General features: G+C 45.8%; 1 long non-coding RNA gene across 1 annotated transcript in view; it reads right to left on the bottom strand.

The window, feature by feature from the left end:
* Positions 1 to 8,981: 8,981 nt before the first annotated feature.
* LOC138521930 (uncharacterized) overlaps positions 8,982 to 15,242 on the bottom strand; it is a 102,693-nt gene continuing 96,432 nt past the window's right edge. Inside the window, exon 2 of the long non-coding RNA XR_011283178.1 lies at positions 8,982 to 9,414. This is a non-coding gene — a long non-coding RNA (uncharacterized lncRNA). The remainder of the gene's footprint in view (positions 9,415 to 15,242) is intronic.

The raw sequence follows: 15,242 nt of genomic DNA, 5'->3' as shown, positions 1-15,242 counted from the left end.
AATGAAATAAGTCCCCACACGAGATGGTCCAGCACACACGATTAACAAAAAGCATTTTTGCAAAGTTGAAGCTGGATCCTGTATTATGATTTTTTTCCTGAACATATTTCTGCTATTAGCATTATATATATATATTTATATATATATATATCTCTCCCCGGCGTGCCCTCCATTCAGGGGGACATGGAAGAAGCCTGAGAAATGACACCACAGGGGACTAAGGCAATTCTATTAGTGTGAAGGATGGGCAAACATGGGGGAAGAGATTCTGATAACGCTCCGAAAAAAGATGCATAACATATCATGGAAAACTTGCTATGTACAGGTTATCCACCCTTCCCATGATGCAAGGACTTGCAAAACACTGAACTTTAAAGATTATTTGTGAATGGAATGCTGCAGTGCTACCCATTAATTGTTAGGCTGATAAAGTTTGCAGCCAAGTTATACCCTTCGCTGGACCCTAAGAGCTGAAACCAAAAATGCAGATTTATTCTGTAAGTATAAAACATGGTTATGATCGCTGGGCTCTACTGAGTCCGGCCCCTCGGACCCCCGGCTGCCGACAGGGTTTGCATGCTCACTGATAACTGTCACTGAAGGTAATGCCATCATGGGTGGTTTAGAAGTAGTACTAGTTTGTCATTTGTATAGCGCCTTTATCCCATTAGTATGGCCTCAACACGCTCGTTACAGGGACCCTAACTCTCCTGTAACAGAATAAATCCACATTATAGTTTTGGCTCTTAGGTGGTGCTTTAAGCAGCGCCTCTAAACCGAAACCATTGTCATGGGAAGTAAAGAGAGGAGAGAGGTGGGATGTAGGAGGGACACAAATCCTGTGGATGTTGTTTGACTTTTTATCCACCTATTGAATGGCCAAGGCCATGCTAGTCCCTATAGCCTTTCCCTCCCAATATCTGCCCCGCTGCAACCAAAACACACCCCCAGGATATCGTTATTTCTAATCAGTCCTCTGAAAGGTAAAGGTAATGACTTAATTGCAGCTGTAAATCAGTCCTCCTGTAATACAAATGCCCTAACCAAGTGTGCCTTCAGCCACTTGATTTATAACCAACATGTGCATCCTTGCCTCTGTTCAATGCACTGAATTTCTGTTAAAACACCATTTGCCAAACCAACAGTTTTAGCTCCTGCATAGGCATTGTTACATAGGCATTTGCCTGGCACTGTGACAATAAACCCTGACTTTGAGTGGCTTACCCGACACTCACCGGTCCTTTGGCGTCTTCTCTGTCAGCTCCAACTGCCTTCTTCCTGCTTCACCGGTCGGCAGGCCAGCCTCTGCGAGCCCGGGCTCTCAGTGGCACCCCGGCAAGTCTGCTTCTTCTGCACGGATGCGGACGTCGTTCCTTCTTCTTCCATGCTTGCTCGCAGATGTATCTACTCGCTTCCCAATACGCATGCTCCCACACCTTTGGTAGCCTAACGGCCCGACTTGCCTGGGGCTCCACAGGTTCTCTGGGCATCGGCTGGCATCCTGACTTTCTTGCAGACCCCACCACGGCTGCCTCCTCACGACACGGATCCCCTACTGGTCGCTCCCATGCAGGCCTCCCTGTTGTTCTCCCTGCTGTTCCACTGCTGTTGCACTGGTCTCCCTTTATACACCTGCAACCACTCAACAGGTTACAGGTGTGCACTTCCAATTCGATTTGCCTGACCATAATTAAAGGGACATGCATGACCCTCGCAGTACTCTGCAGGCTTCTTCCTCGTCCCAGTACCAAAGTGGTGAAATAAAGTTTGAGTGTTCATTACTCTGTCGCCTCTTCCTCGTCTCAGTAAGGCCAAAGGTTAAATGTGGAGAAATGAGGGGAGCTGTTTACAATAGCCTACAAAGGCCAGGGGAGGGTTAGGTTGGTTCTCAGCAGGGAAAGGGTGATACCATGCCTGTGGGCACCCCATTCCCAATACCCAAGGTCTTTCCACCCAGGTGATCCTCCCTTGCTTCTCCACCCCCAGGTTCAGGGCCTTTCCCTGGCCACATGAGAAGAGGATCCAGGGGGAGTAGGAGTGAGGATACCCTCAGGTTTCTCACAGTACACCCTGTAGTGTTGGGGAGACTCGGGCGGTAACACTTAGCATATAACAGAAACGGGTACATACCAGGCTGATCGCTGTGGTGACAGGTAGTCACAGGAACTGTAGGGGCGGGAGAGGGCTGAAAGCAAAGTGACACAGAGAGAAAGAGAAGGCAGGCAAATATACTGGGTAAGACGGATTGATCATAATAAAGGATGTACTGGAATATGATAAGGGGTCTCCATGAGATTAAGGAAAGCCCTTGGGATAGGTACCAGCAGATTACTCTTAACAATCATGCAGCAGCGTCATGGGTAAGACGTGCTGATGAGATGGTTGTACTCAGTGCAAGGGTAAAGCTGGAGACCATATACTGAGACAGGCAAGACTTGAACAAACCAGACTAAGGCAACCAAAGTCTTCTCCTTATCTGATCTTAATGCAGACCAATGCAGGGGTCCCACTGTATACGGATACAGAGCTGAGACACAACAGTGGCCCAATTTGTAATCAAGACTGAAAAGCAGAGTGGCTAGAAATAACCAAGTACAGGATAGGCAGAGAAAAGAAGCAAAGAGCAGAACCTGTAGACAGAGGCTGTAGGCGGAAGCTATACAAGCACTACTTAGAAGGCACACATGAATGCTGGCATAGAGGAAATCTTGGACCAAGAACCAGAACAGGTATCAGGGACTTGGGCAAAGAAAGTTGCCACACAAATGTGGAAACTTAGCATACTAGCAATATCATGAAACATAAAGCTTTAGTCATAGGAAAGGTAGACGGTTGCTGCTAACTCAGTGAATACACAGTTCAAAAAACTCAGTGCACTACTCATTCACAAGAGAACAAGAGAAAAAGCCGCTGCCAACTCTGCGAATACGTGGTTCATGAAACCCAGTGCACTAGTAACAGCCAAGATAAGACATTGCTGCAAACATGTGGTTCAGAAAACAAAGTACACTAAAAAGCAGGTAAACTATGGACAAGTGAGCTGCTTCCATTGTAATCAGGGGGCGCATTACATAAGTCGCTACTGCCAGGCCGAGGGGGCCCTCCCTATACCCGGTTCTCTCTCGTGCAGGAGGGGACTCGCTTCTTTTAGTAGTTGTGACATATCCTCTGGATTCCTGAGACATCCTTCAGGAACCTCACAGGTGTTACAGATATTGAGGGTACTAATAGCTTTTCTTTTTATTGAAATGCTGCACAGTGGCCATTAGTCAGTGAAATGCCAGTGGCATCTAGATGCTGTGGAGAATCCTGTGGATCCCTCACTAAACCCTGCCTAGAGTCTCCTCCCAGGTGGCCAGGAGAGGGCAGATGCCTCCTGATCCCAATCCTGGGGGTGGTGTACGGCCGGAGGACCACTGTGGTGGAGAACAGGCCCAGGGAAGTGGGGAGATTCCGCAGGGTGAGATGCAGTATTCTTCTTTAAAGGGGAATATATGTTCTCCGGACTGAGAAACCGGAGGGTATTTTCCCAGTAAGACCTCGAGACTCCCTTATTCGGGTGGCTAGGACACGGCCATCGTTGTTGGATCCAGTTCCTGGGGTGGACCAGTGGGGGAGGATCACCTGGGTAGGGGAACCTGGGGTAATGCTCAGGGGAAACCCAAGTTGAGATGCAGTATTCTACCGAGAAGGAAGAAGAGGGGGACGAACTACCTGTGGTTTTCTTTGGTTATTCCATTTCTACCTCCCTTCCATCCATAGAAGATCCCTTAGTCAAGTTCTATCGACCCTACTACACCTCTAATAAACCAAATAGAAGTCCAAACTCTGTAGCATCTCAAAACCGCATCTCTCAGAACCCCTGTTTCCCTGTTCCCTACCTGCAAACTCCCAGCCATGCTTTTCCACGCCCCTCTAGTCAGTATATTCCGCGCGTCCCATTTGCTCAGGTAAAATACTACGATTCCCACGATTGTTCAGGTCACGATCCCAACTATCAGTTTACCCCGCAAAACCTACCAAGGTCGTCCCTTTGATTATAATTTTCCGAATTCTCACAAACCCTCCTGCTTATTTCACAAACCTTCCCTGTCCTGTAAGATATTCTGACACTTCAACCCTTTAACTTTCTAACACGAAAACTGTCTTGCCTCATGCAAGACAGCAGACTGATACAACTGTTTATTTAACGTGTCCCAATAGGAGAGCCGGCAATTAACTTGAATAACCCACACCTGACAACCCTTTCCTTTCCCCATAGGGATAATGGGTGGAGCAGGAGAAAGCAATACGAGCAAGGGGAGATTAGCGGACAACACAATGAGACGGCTAAACCAAGGCGGCAGTTCAGTGGAAGGAGAAAGGCGGCAGCAAGAGAGAGGGAGGCGAGGACAGAAAGAACCTAGCCCTTTTCGTCCAAGACACGCAGAACCTTCAGTGAGGAGCATCTAAGACCGCAGACAATAGCCCCAGTGTCATGCTGCAGATGTCAATGGTACACAGGGCCAGCCTATGCTGATAAAGCAGAGCAGAGGAAGCTCCCGCACCCCTGGTACCAGCCTTGACTCCACAGTGAAACAGAAAGCCAGGCGATTAAGCACACCCAATGAGTTGATGGGAGAATCGAAAGAAGCCAGGAGGTGTTGAATGAGAATCGCAAAGTGGCAAGTTTTGAAACTAAAGTAATGAACTTGAAGTGAACTGTGAAGTACGAAGGGGGAATCAGCGACAGAGGGAAATCGACACCACACGTGGGTGTCAATTTAAGAGACTCTGGTTGAACCCCATATTGATAAACTACAGAAACCAGAGGGCCATAGGAAGGCTGCCAAAGGAATGCAAAGTGGTCATACCAGAGGGTTGAGCAAAAGCACTGTTCGTTCGAAAGACTTTGATCCGTGAATGGGCAACGAAGTGAGGGAAGTGAATACCATGTAGTAAATAAGGAGAAGGGACGTGATTTCCGTTAACATTTGAAATTAAAAGGGACTGAGTCTGGACGAGGGAGATCCGGGGTGACGCTAAACTCAACACCGACAGTCAAGAGAGGTCCGAGCCCGAGCGAGGGGGATCCAGCGGTGAAGCCGTCACTCAAGGGCTGGAAGTCAACAGAGATCTGAGTCCGAACGAGGAGATCCGAAGTTAAGATATGGTCCAAAGGTTCTATTGTGCAAAGGTCAGCACCAGAAGAGGGGGGAACTAAAGGTGAGACTGTCGCCCTATCTGAGATATTGTGGAGAAATAATATTGAGAAAGGGGTCAGCCCAGAAGAGGGGGACCCAGGGGTGAAGTCGTCACCCTGTGTGAACTGTAATTTACAATTGAGAGAGGTCAGCCCAGAAGAGGGGGACCTAGGGTGGACTCATCACCCAATGAATATTGGGAACACACTTTTCATTTGTTAAAGGAACTTTTGTATAAATTGTTTGAACACCTCAGACCCGAAGGCAAGAGAATTTCTAAGGAAACGAGACTTGGCCATTGACATCTTGAGAACTACCATTGGAACTGTCTCGGGCTGGTGAAGCCTGAGAGCATACTGTGCTCCAAGCTCCAACCTTACCCTGTGCTTGAAACATGGGGAGGGGAGACCCAAGCCATTGCCTACTGACTTATCATTTACGAACACTTCTTTCTTGAAAGCTATCCCACACCCCCTTTTGTAGTAGTTGTAAGGTTTGGTAATAGGTTTTCTTAGTACAGGCCTTTTTATTTGACTTGACATCACTAGGACTGCCTTATTTTCATTTGATGGTCGACTCCTGTCCCCATCTTAGATTTAGGCTTAGATTTTTTTCCAATCTGCATACTCTCTTTATTGTTCTATAAACACCCCTGAACTGTGATCACTTGTGTCTGTCTTACTTTTGGTCACCATGGGTTTCTCATATATGTTGTCAGCAGTGGGATATGGTCCAATTGATAATAGTTGGAGAACCCACTTTCATGAAGAAACCCCAAATATAAACCTTCATACCCCTCTGCAATCCTCAGACCAACCCTATCAAAATGCTTTTGCCCTCAAGGGTGAGAAACCAATGGAAGCATGACAACTCCCTTTTCTCCCTTGGAATAGAAAATAGGAGTTCAATTTCCCCCCTTAATATCTTAAGCAATATCCGCAAGACAGCAGACTGATAAAACTGTTTATTTAACATGTCCCAGTAGAAGAGTCAGGCAATTAACCAGAATCACCCACACCTAACAACTCTTTCCTTTCCCCACAGGGATAAAAGGTGGAGCAGGAGAAAGCAATACGAGCAAGGTGAAGAAAGGCGAGCTTAGAGGGGCTCTGTGTCCTGAATACATCCCACTTCATTATTGTGCACTGACCCTAAGCAGTAAGGGACCTGGGATAACGATTCAGTGCGATCTAGAGACATACCTTCCTTTGGGTCTGAATCTTGGGACGGGACCCCCTGAAGTGCACCTAACAGCCTTGGGGATACTGCCAGAGATGTCCAGGAATACTCTGCCTGGAGTCTAATAGATGGCATATTTCAGTTTGCAAAGGAGGTCGATGCCAGAAAAACCAACAGTTGCAGAAGGACTTCGCAAGAAAGCATGCTTGCCCGTGATAGGACCGAAGGTAATTGATACTGGTTCAGTAACATGTTGTGGGACTGGAGTGTTGGAAATACCCACTGCATTAATCATAGCAGATGGCAGAGGGACAACGGGAAAACAATTGGATCATTAGGCAGACTTACTATCCCGTATCTACCATACATGCAATGGTTTGCCCTTCAATAGTACACTTTACATAGGGACTTTCCTGATCTACAGGTATCAATGGATTCATGATGAGGGTTTCTCTTGTGCTGTCCAGGTTCTGATCCTCATCTGGGGCTGCAGGCCGTACATTGCTCGGGGTAAATCATGGCACATGCCGGTTAGGGAATCGGGTGGATTTATGAGTAGGGGATGGAAAGTTCCTTTGGAGCCTGTTAGGGCACTCATTTTTCCAGTGACCCTCCTGCTTACAATAATTACAGGCTCTGAGGCTCACAAATCCGCTACTCTGGGGATCCTGTCCAATGCCTTGTCCTCTCCCTCTGATGCTTATTGTCCACACCCTCTGGGCAGCCCATTTCCATTGTTAGGGCCTGGAAAGGGATGGATCCCCTGCTCTACGCACTCCCAGGTAAACAAGCAGCAGGTGCATCACATCTCACTCACCCCTTACCTTCCAATCCTACCATGAAAACACTCAGTCCACACCCTGCTCCCATGCACGTCCAACTCACAGAACCTCAACCACAGCCCTCATCACCACCCACATACCACCTCCAAAACACACATGAACCCTCATACTCATCAATGCTCATTCTGTAGTACCAAATGCAGTAGATATTGCTGACCTCATCACTACCCAACTTAAATGCACTCTTTATCACAGAGACATGGTTCACCCCCACCTCCTCACACATCCTGGATATATACTACTCCCAACAGGCTACAGCATGCAACTCAACAGTGCTACAACTGGTGACTAAAAGACTGGTGGTTCAAGACCAACCTGTAAAGTCAAGTTATAACATTTATTGGAATGCAAAATACTATCTTGACTTATGAGCACATTGCAACCCATGTTTATGTGTGAGATTGTGTATTCTTGCTGGCTGGCAGTACTGAAGACCCTGTTGACCTCTCCAGGACGGAGTTTACAAATATAAAGTACTCTCAGGGTGGGGGCAGGGACAGAACACTCAATTCCAGGACAGTCTGACAAAACCTGGACGTCTGGTCACCCTAGGTAAGAGTAATCTTGGGAGGCGGATGAGAGAGACTAGGGAGAGGGACTTTGTCTCAGTGGACAGGCTCAAGAGGGATTAGGTGAGAGAGGACTTGAGAGACAGCGAAAGAGACTCCTACTCAGTGCACAGACTCAAAAGGGAGAAGGGGAGAGAGGAAAGAGACAATACATTGCACACTACAGACAGTGTGGCCCCTGAGAGAGAGTGGGTGGAGAGAAAGAGGGGGTGGAGAGAAAGACGGAGTGAGCGTGAGACAGAGGGACAGTCTCAGAAAGAAACACAGAGCAGTAAAGAGACACAGACATAGAGAGAGACACAAAAGGAGCGAGACACATACGTAGACAGAGACACAGACATGGCGAGACAGGGACACACACAAGCACACACTCTCTCATAAAAAAACGGCACAAAGCACTGGGGGCAGTTTGGTAACTCTAGAATTTCTTGCCATTAGAAGCTCAAGGGTCATGCGAAGTGCCTTATTTCTCGTTTTATTCCATGGTACTATGATTCATTGTATACACTGCCCGGGATATACTCTAGTCCTGTAAACTTGCGAAAGTGCTACAGAGGCAGGTGTGAGGAGGCGGGTGATGAGCCCAAGAGTGTAACCTGTGAGAGATCAAGTAAAAGTGAGCAGTATGTGAGTACCATCTCACCGGCAACAGTGAGAAAGGAGCAGAGATGAGCCAAGCCTTAATCAGCTTTATAATTCCTGAAGAAAATACTGCTTTTGACAAGAAAGAACCCAAAATCATGTCTGTATGTATGTATGTAGTTTAGAGGAGTGCTGATCTGTAAGCACTAGAAATCCGATACACACCCACAAACCTCTCCTTCCTGCACCCATTTCCACAGAGAAATGGCAGGCAATGATAACGTGCACCATGTCTTCAGTTAAGGCGTCAGCTGAAATTATAACAGGTCTATCCGCCCAAGACAGAATTCAGCCCCTAACCGCCCCCACCCTTCTCTGGTGGTTTCACAAATCAAAAGACGGACAAAAAGGTGGTAGAAAAGAGAATTTCCCATGTAGAAATGAATTTGCAACTCAAATTTAACTATGCAACATTGAGATGGCACTGCAGTGACAATACTCACTGTATCATCAGGCTCAGAAAGGTGTCGGCCATTTTAGACATTGCTTCTTTTACCCCATTCAAAACATGCCCCTGTTGCTGCTTATAGCTTTCAATATTGTAAAAAATTGATGAAACCATGTGATTGCTTTCGTCCAATCAAAAGAATATTTATTAGCTCTTTGTTTGAATTTCACATATTGCCATTAAACATCTAACATAGGAAAGCAGGGCAATGTTAATCATTTTTAATAATCGTATATACCAGGATAGAATAATAGTTAGAAGAGGCTGAATTTGTCATCTCCAGCTTCTTTCATACTGCTCTGCAGACTTGTCTCTCTCAATTATTGTAATCTTTTATTCATTTCCCCCAAAATATTCTCTATGAAATTGAAAATCTGGTCTCCCTGAAGAGGGTAAATGTCTTGGAAAATCGATTTGATCAGGACAGCATGTTTTCTCTTTGATGGAGAACCTCCTCTCGCAGAATGGTAAGGCATGTTCTCCCGGGATGTGGCACCCACCTCTGTCGCCATGGACGCCAAGTTTCCTCATCATGGAGGCCTTGTTCTCTGCTGAGGAATATTAAAGACAAAATGCACCCATTTTAGGATCAGTGAAGCAGTGGAAAGAACACATCTTGATACTTTCTTGCCTACTTTTAGAATATTTCCATTCTAGTTATGCACGTTAAGAAGAGCATTGCCTCAAAAATATAGATGTATGTTTCTTGTGAATGAGGATAGTCGGTGCTCTAATACTTTGTTCATGCCCACTATGGAATTGCATTCCAACCCATTCTAGGCAAAGTGTTGCAAATGCATTTCCTGCAACATCAGTACATCCAAGATTTGATAAGATACTTATACGATAATCACATCTCATTGGCCACCTGGATAACAGAGATGACGTCTCGAGCTTCTTTGGAACGATGAACATAAAGATATCCAAAGCAAGAACTGTATTATAAATCAACATGTGGAACATGTTTGCAAGCTACTTCCCCTGACGATTCTGCATGATCACTTTCATGGCTTTATTACATAATATGGGAACCTCAGCTAACTGTCTATTGAGACATAGACATAAAAGAAGTCTGAAAATATCATGTGACCTCTTCAGCCTATCTGGAATCGAGCTTGCCCGCTCTAGTGTAGCGGCTCAGACATTGAAATTGCCACAGGAAACGTTCATTTCATGAGCGTCACAGAAGTGCGCACGGTGGAACGATGGAAAGAGAAAGAGGGAAGTGGATTGACATGAGGAACAGAGATTCAGATATTGTTACTTGTAGCACAGGATGCAATTAGCACATTCACACGAGAATGGGGTGTACACTCTGTGCTTACGCTACAAGGGTGAATTCTATAGTCTTTGGCATTTTTGAACTACAAACATGGCTATGACCAAATTAAGCAATCTTGAAAGTTGGAATGTATCAAAAAACATGTCAATGATGTACATAGGTTTTATTTAAGCCACAGGAAGATGGTCAAGGGGACCAAAACATGTACCGATAGTGGCATGATATACTATGGACGTCATTAAGGAGTTTCTTTTTTAATTTAATTGAATGGGCTAAAATTAATGGATCATCAAATCAAAGATGATAAAATGAACAGCTGGATTAATAGGCAGGAACATTTGGCTAAGAGCGTTTATCCCCTATGCATAACTGTGTACCCCATATTTGATTCTTTTTCAGGGAAAGTGCACATAGGTGTGCCAGTCATTGCTGGGTTCTCATGGCATGCACATGTGCAGGCTTTACAGGTAAACTATTTCACCCCCGCATAAGAGGTACAAAGGTCCAGATGTTGCTGTTAGGCCGATGATTTAGCCAACATTAAACCTCACAAAAACTCCTCTAAACAACCATAGACACTGGAGACAGACTACATTAAAAAGCAATACAACCCTTCGAGTGTTCTTAGGACCTGGGTATAAACACAAAAAGAGTGGTCTTGATTTGCTACAACATATATGGGATACATTACTCACCGTAATCATATTTCTGATGAGAGTATCTGCTTAGATTCACATGCTATGCATAGGCCGACATCTAGTGGTAGCCCCAGAGTATTACATTTTTTGTTTTCGTAACTCGAAAAAGGGACATCGACGGGGCGCGACAGTTATACTATCCCTAGTGTGACGTCCACTATACCCATGGTCCTTCATGCGTCGATGTCCCTCAGATTCTTTTGTTTCTAAAATGAGGTAGCATGAGGTGTAGCACGAGTACAGATGTAATAAAGCAGATAAGAGTATATATGCCAGAAAACACCTATGCACCTTCAAGTCCATGGGGGAGGAAGGGTGGGCGCATGTGAATCTAAGCAGATACAAGCATCAGAAATACTATTAAGGTGAGTGATGTATCCCTTCTGAGGCTTGTGGATCTGCTTAGATCACATGCTATGCATGGATTAGTGAGCAGTGTCTGGAGAAGGTGGTGGGTTGTGAGAAGGTACAGCAGCAAATAGATGTGTTAGCACTGTGCACTGGGACCCCAACCGGCCCATAAAGCTGGGGGTTGCCCAATAGCACTTTAAGATGAGTAGCAGCACCCGTGAGATGGATGGGGATGCAGATTAATACCCTCGCATGGAATCAATAATGACAACTCAATAGTTTGGCAAAGGGAGTCCGTTTAATGACAAATACAAAAAACAGGGAGTTCCTGAACATTAGCAATCGCTCGATCTTTCTTCTTGCTTCACAACTTCAACGAACTTCATAAAAAACACATCTTTTATACTGAAAACTCGTCATCACTGACGTGGAACGCTTAAAATGTTGCATGCAATTCTATTGGTTATAGGAAAGTAACTTTAATATAGGTACTATATCTGAATATCGTAATCAAGTGAGGGGATTGGATAAACAGTGTCAGGTGGGGCATCGGAGCCCTTCCTTCAAAATGGCTGCCGTAGACGTCACTAAAAGTACGTCTCATTGGTTCTACTAACTATAGGACCCTAGATTACTTGGTCCACTATGATTGGGTTGGCATCAACCCTACTCATACTTTTCCACCAGCCTAGCAGCATGCTCGTCCGCTCCCCCAGTCTCCTTCCAATTATTGCAACAATCAATCATCACTTCAGTGGTCATGTGTCAATTATTTCTTTGTATCTTGGCATCGAGACTGCTTCTTGGTCTGGAAAAGTGAAGGCACCTGGGCATGGCACAATTCCATGCATAGGTGTGAAAGTTTCATCCCTTCTGCTGGCTCGGTCACGTGATTCCGACACTGTGAAAGTCGTCTTCATTTGTGTATTTGATTTAATTTTGCCAGCCATCTGCCTCCTGTGGCTTATCTTGACCTTTCAGAATAGGATACTCTGTTCTTCTCTTCATTAAATGTATCTACTATTGGCCTACTTCAGCTGGTACAACCTTGGCTTCTTGGCATGACTTGTCTTCGTCTGAGTTTCTGTCTGTCCGTAATTCTCGATTTTTCTGCTGCAAAGCTCTCCTCGTGAGACCTTAAGTAACCTTTGGTCAGTTCTGCTCTTGTGCGTAGTGGAAGTATACTTAAATACAGTTCTTTTCTTGAGGTCGATATCTATAGGTGGCTCTTGCTGCACTCTATTTAACTATTAAGCTTTAGCAAGCCTCACGATTTTGTTAGCTTCTTGTGGTTCATTGCATACATACACGTGTAAGCTGGCTGAATATCTGCATCACGCTTATGGCATAAGCATCTAACATTTGACATTGTTATTTCGCTTTAAACTCAGGATGTCACTTATCCATGGTGTTTCGTCTCTTTTCATCATTCATAGGTCGTCATATCTTTTATATGTGAGTCAGTCCGGGTTCTTGTGATGTCACTATTCGTCTTCTTTTAACACTTTCTTGGCGTCTTCCGGTATTGCATTTTGACAATCGCCATTCTGTCTCACTTGTCGATATGGTTTTCTCAATGGGTACCTTACTGTCCAAGGTTTCTTAGGTGCAGGTACTTCAATAGGTGCTGTCAGTCTGATAGGTACTGGGCAGAGCCCCGTTGTTGGTCTCTGCTGGTTTATTTGCTCATCATACGTCACATATTTTGGCGTGAACATTCCTGGCACCTCAAAGTGGGCGGTGGGGGTGCGAATCGTGTTTGGGACCTCCTCTACAGCACTGCTTGCCCCACCTGCGAATCTGCTTTAGAATGTGTGCCAATGCAGTAGTGCTGAGTAAAAGTATGTATAGAGCTCCATGTAGCTGCTTTGCAAATGGCGTCCAGGGGGATGTTTGCAATAAAGGCCAAGGTAGCTCCTGAACCCCTGATAGTAGAGCTGTATGCATTTCACTATCCAGTTGGAGATGGCATTTTTTGAAGCATGGTCACCTTCCCAGCCAGCTGCGATGGAGACAAATTTTTTCGTAGCGGTTTTGTCTTGTTTACATAGTAAAGAACCGCCCTCCTTACATCTAGTGTATGGAGGTTTTTCACAGCTGAGCTTGAAGGGTTTTGAAAGAAAGCTAGTAGTTCGATAGACTGATTGACATGGAAATTAGAAATGAACTTCGGTGAAAACCTAGGTTGCGTTCTTAATACCAATTTAACTTTGTGGATAACAAAGAAAGGGTTTTGCACTGACAAAGCTTGTAGTTCACTGACTCTCCTTATGGAGGTGATAGCCCCCAGAAAAGCCGTTTTATATGTGAGGTGTTTAAGGCTGTACATGCGCGTATGAGCTTTGCAAGTACAACATTTGGGTCCCACCATGGGGGCAGGTTTGAAATGGGAGGGTGGAGTCTTTTTACTCCCTCCATGAATGCCTTGATGACGGGGGATCTTCCACTCGGACACCTTACTCTGAGAAGTGGTGTACGCGGATAGAGCCACTAGGTGAACCTTGATTGAGTTAAATACTAGCCCCGAGTCTAGTAAGTGGAGCATGTAATAAAGAATTTGTGATGGCGTACATTCGATCTGGTTTACCTTTTTCGACTGGCACCATATTACAAATCCTTTCCATTTGTTAAAATAACAGTGTCTGGTGTTTGGTTTTCGTGCCTCCTTGAGGATTTCCATACACCTTTGAGGTCGTTTTAAATGGCCAAACTCTATGACTTCAGGAGCCTAGCTGCCAAGTTCATGGATTGAGGATGTGGGTGAAACGTTGTCCCCCCGTGTTGGGTGGGCATGTTGGAGGGGCACAAGAGTTTGATTGGATCGCACATCGCCAGTTTGCGCAGATGCAGAAAAAACAAGGTTGTCTCGCCCACATAGGAGCAACCAGGATAAGCATCACTTGTTCCTGGTACATCTTGTTCACTATTCTGCTCAGTAGCAGTGGTGGGGGAAAAGTGTAGGCAAATTTCCCTGACCAACTCATCCACAGGGCGTTTCCCTTGGATCTGGTTTGGGGAAACCTGGATGCGAAGTCTGGACATTGAGTGCTGAGGCTTGTGGCGAACAGGTCTAACTGAGGATAGCCCCAGAGGGAAAATATGTCGTCTGAAATGTTTTTGCTGAACTGCCACTTGTGCTCTTCGGGTAGAGGATCTCTGCTGAGTGAGTCTGCCAGAGAATGGAGTTCCCCTGGAGCGTGATGCAACACTAGGAACATGTTCCGCTTGAGTGCCCACTTCAAAGTTATTTGGGCTAGCCTGGACAGACTTGGGGCCTCATTAGGACCCAGGCGGTAAGGGGTTTACGGCGGCGTAAACAGCGCCAACCCTTACCGCCTGATTCCGAGGTCCCTTAACGCCATGGAGGTTTTAAGACCTGCTTTTAGCAGGTGTTAAAATCCATGGCGCTAAGGGACCTTGTTGTTAATTACGCCACCGTAATTTACGGTGGCGTAATTAACGCCTTCCCCACTCCCATTATGCCCTATGGGGCAAAAATGGGAATGGGGAAGGGTAAATGGGTTAATGGGGACTTACCGCCCCACTCACCTCGGAATGGGGCGGTAAGTCCGCCAACCACCATGGCGTAAACGTAGTTTACGCCATGGTGGTAAAGGTACGACCCAGGCGGTAACGTACCGCCTGGGTCGTAATGAGGCCCTTGGAGAGTCTGTGCCTCCCTGCTTGTTTATGTAAAACATAGCAGTGGTGCTGTCTGTGAGGACTTACTGTTTGTCCTGATAGATGCACCTGAAAAGCGTGCAGGACTTTGAGCAATGCTAGTAGCTCTAAAAGATTTATGTGATTCTGGGCTGTGATATGGGTCCACAGGCCATGCGCTGTGTGGTGAAGGGAATGGGCTCCCCACCCGGTGAGTGATGCGCCTGTTGTGACAATCGCTTGCACTGCATGGTTGTGAAAAGGTTTCCCCTTCAACAGATTTTCTTTCGTCCACCAGCTTAGCGCTTGAACTCGGGTTAGCGAAACAACCACTAGATCGTCCCACTCACCGCTTGCCTGAGACGACTGTTTCGCCAACCGCATTGGG

Source organism: Ambystoma mexicanum, chromosome 13 (genome assembly GCF_040938575.1).
Source record: "Ambystoma mexicanum isolate Mex_15411 chromosome 13, UKY_AmexF1_1, whole genome shotgun sequence".
In the NCBI taxonomy this organism is placed as follows: Eukaryota; Metazoa; Chordata; class Amphibia; order Caudata; family Ambystomatidae; genus Ambystoma; species Ambystoma mexicanum.
This window is presented reverse-complemented; position numbering and strand designations above follow the sequence as displayed.